The following is a 3,996-nucleotide window of genomic DNA, read 5'->3' as shown; positions in this document are numbered from 1 at the left end:
CAGTTGAGGCAATGCTCGAGAAATAACACTGATCGGCTGCGAAGATGATTTTGGTCACCGCAAGAGCGATATCTAACTTGACCCAAACAGAGCGGGCTAAAACATCATTCGCAGACAGTTAACGCAAACAAATAATGCGGTTTGTCTGTATTGAATCGTTGCTCGCAGACGAAAATGAATCAAGAAAACACTGCAAATCGTGTGATAAAAACTAAAAAAGAAAAAGTTTTTATTTATTGCAAATTGACTGTCGTGGAAAAGTGAAAGCAGACGCGAGCCAAAATTTTGACTGTCAGCTATTTTGATGCTATTTCATGTTGAAAGCGATTGACACCCCTTGCTCCCTTTGGTAATCTCAAGTCGTTTCACCGTAAATAGCAGACAATCATTATTTCAGTCTGTGCCAGATATCACTTTACCGTGGTACTCGGCTAGTAGCAGACAATACACTTTTTTCTCAGTTTGTTAGCAGACAACTTACGGTGTTTTCTTGTTCCATTTTCATCTGCAAATGGTGTTTTATAGCAGACGAACCGTTTGCGAACAGTCTTACGTCGCTCCGCTGTTGTGGCGACTACGAAAATTACATCCCGCTCTCGCTGTCGCAGAGACCTAAATTGGACTCCGGTAGATGACGCCGGGACGACTTTGAAAGGGATAGAAGCATAGTAAGCAAAGGGTTTATGGGACCCTAATATGTCCCTGGTCGAACTTATTGACTTCTATCGTCTACGGAGTCACAGACTATGCATCTTTGTTTCACAGATACCAAAAAACTATGCCAATAACTAATTGTCTGCACGCAAACGAATGGGGACAGTGACTGATCCTGTTCCTCAAGATGACGTACGAAACGCGGCTTTTGAATACGGAGAAATTAGGTGCATGCATCCGTATGTTGGTAACTTTAAGAACTGGAAGATAGGTGCTCGTTTCTAAGTCTGAGAGCAAAAACTGCAGAAGGAACAAATGATAGCGTGGGCCATATCGCTTGGCACCAGTGAGCACAGGTCAATCTTTGCCGCCGTGCGCCGGTGTACTTATGGAAGTGACCGGCACATAGGAGCAGTTAGCCAGGATGGCTAGGTTAGACAATTTTTACAGCGAAGCTGTTTATGACTAGGGTTCCGTGGATTTTTTATGTGTGTCAACAAAACCTCGCAGTGCCCTCTCTTTGTCGCAGTACCGAGTGCTTGCATGCCTAGTTTCTTTCCGCTCTCCTGGGGGGGCGGTCCTGTTGTGTGTTTGTGCCTGTGCAAATCAAACTTTAAATCAAGACCAATGGTGATCAAGATCTCAGCACCAGGCTCGTACTGCTTGTACCAGATGCGTTTTCCGCCCTGCGACAACGAACATTGCGGGGCAGAGAACGCATTGCAAAGACACAGGTACTGTGCTGCAAAATTGGACAACTTTTATGGAGCATACGCTAAATTCAAAAGGGACTTTCTGGACAGACAGTTTCAATGTAGTAGTTGTAAGGTGTGTGATTAGTTCTGGTTTGACAACGACTTGACCAACATCGGCAATGTGCAGGATCCTTCAAAGCGGACTCGTGCGCTGCAAGTGTTGTCGGAGACCATTTTCACTTGATCGATGACCACTGATCAAGACAATAAATGTGTTCGTACCTTTGTTCAAAATTCTTTGTCATGTCTGTAATGTGTGCTAAACAGCTTTGCTGGTTATCCACCTTCACAGAGTGGAATGGCTCAAGATTTTTCATGCACTTTTTAAAAGGTCACACAAGTGACGTAATGGAGCCTGATTGGTGGAGTCAATCGCCTCCAACAATCAGACGCCATTACGTCATTTTCGTGACCTTTTAAAACGTATACATGAAAATGCCCAACCTAGCCATCCCGGTGAGCACTGAAGCATAGGGTCAGCACTTGATATGCCCTTTCCTGATTTTCAAAACGTTTAAAAAGTAGCGGGTAAGAGCCCAATGCAACACGGGCACATATGCACTAAAGAAGCCATGAAACCATTTTTTTTTGCTTTTGCTAAATACTACTTAGCAGGGCCGTACCCAGAAAAAAATTTCGGGGGGGGGGGGGTTTTCGTGGACAACGGCGGCCATTTTGAAAGTGTCTATTGTCTTATTTTCGCCTACGAATCATGTGCATCGGTGGCATATAATGGAGAGTTGCAGCAAACCGGAGAACCGGTCCCGGTTTGGTATCCGGTAGCCGACCGGCGCCACTGCGCGTGCGCAGAGGTGGAGATTAAAATCGGCTGGCTGCAAGTGCACCGACCAGGGCCGTACTCAGAAAAAAAATTCGGGGGGGGTCAGAACCCCCTAACCCCCCCCCTGGTTACGGCCCTGCTACTTAGATTCACTCCCAAACGTTAATAACTGAATAAACTTGCCTAAGTTTTTTTGGTTTTTTTCTAGGCAAAGGCAGTTGCCAAAGAAATCCAATAAGTATGAGCATCACTCATCCCCTCGATTCGGAGCCAGAAGAAGCGACCAAGTGGCCCGATGCCCACCCTATGTTGCCAACGTTATTCATACCCGCTGGGGTTGGAAGAGTAGAAAACACGTGCTGAGTTCCAGGCCTTGTTAGAGTTTGGCTGTGGTTTGGCTAATCTCACCGCCACAGTGGTCAGACACAAGCCACTACCCCAGTGTCCGTCGAGGCATTGATTGTTATGAGCCAAAGTCGAGTGATCACGCAGTTTTTGTGTCCAATCTATAAGCCGTGCTGAACTGTCATCAGGCATCTAAACGGTATTAGCGCACACGTAGAGAGAAGAGAAGTGCACTATCCTGTCTCTTCTCTCTTCCAGTGATGAAAGTGGCATTTGACCTTTTTTTAGCTTGCAAAACATTGGTTTGAAGCAGTCACTCATTCTTCTGGAGCAGATACCAACGTCAGTGCGCACATCGCTTAAAAATAATATAAAGTGATTGCATCACTCAGTGGGTTAATATCTGATGATGATTGAGGGTTCCTCTTTGATAGCGAAGCATATTACGTATTACTTTTTGTAATAAGTATAGGTAAGGTGCCAAATGCACACAAGCTTTCGTTTTAGAAATAGGTATACTAGACAGAGAGGGTTCCTTTCACAATGGGTACTCAAACCATTCCTAAAAATTAATCATAGCGCAAAGCTTAGGTTGGTATAAATCTTTTCTCCTCGCACTTTTATAGCCAGTTGTTATATATCCTACATATAAAAGTTCAGAAAAATGCCTGCAGAAACCAGGTAGTTGATCAACAAAAATGCGTCCCCCCAAGTTTTTGTGAACCTACTAAGCTCAAGACTATAATTTTATGGGCTGCCAAAACAGCCACCCACAAATACTGCCACACACGTGGGCGAGTGAGCACGTGCGTGGCCGAGTGGTTACCACGCTTGACTTTCGTGCGGAAGCCCAGTGTTCGATTCCTGGGAACGACGAGTCTTTTATTTATTCTTTCAACTTAGATTTTGGGTAAATTCGAGAACCTTGTTGCTTGTTCGAGGTCCGAATCTTCTATACGCCGAACCTTTTACTCCGATTGTTCCAGATGCCCTTGCGTGTACGTAAGGAGCTCCGTGCGACGAGCCGCAGTCAGTCTCACTCCAGCGCTCGATCCTGCTGTATCACCAACATCGACGCCCGCGACGCTAACTTACCTCTATATTGTTTTGGGCGCAAGCTCGCCCCATTAAACATTTAGTGGTTATTCTTCGCCTCATAAGTCGCCATTCGTGACAATATCACGAAAGCCTATACTTGTGCAAGTGACACTGCTCCTTAGCAGCTTTGGAACCAGAGAGAGGTCAAAGTTTGCTGTTCTTTCCATCGACAACAGCACAGGAACGACCTTAACTACGATTTGCTCAAATACAAACTGGCTTTTTTTTTTTTTCTCAGCGCAGATTTTTAAGTTTGAAAATCAACCTGCCACCAAAACAAAGAAAAAAGAAGTAGACCTGGGATAGTACTGAGCATAGTTACTGAACCTATCGCGCTAACCCACGCACTCACCCATGTCAGCC

This window comes from Ixodes scapularis, unplaced genomic scaffold, assembly GCF_016920785.2.
Source record: "Ixodes scapularis isolate PalLabHiFi unplaced genomic scaffold, ASM1692078v2 ptg000323l_1__unscaffolded, whole genome shotgun sequence".
NCBI lineage: Eukaryota > Metazoa > Arthropoda > Arachnida > Ixodida > Ixodidae > Ixodes > Ixodes scapularis.
Note: the sequence above shows the minus strand (reverse complement) of the source record.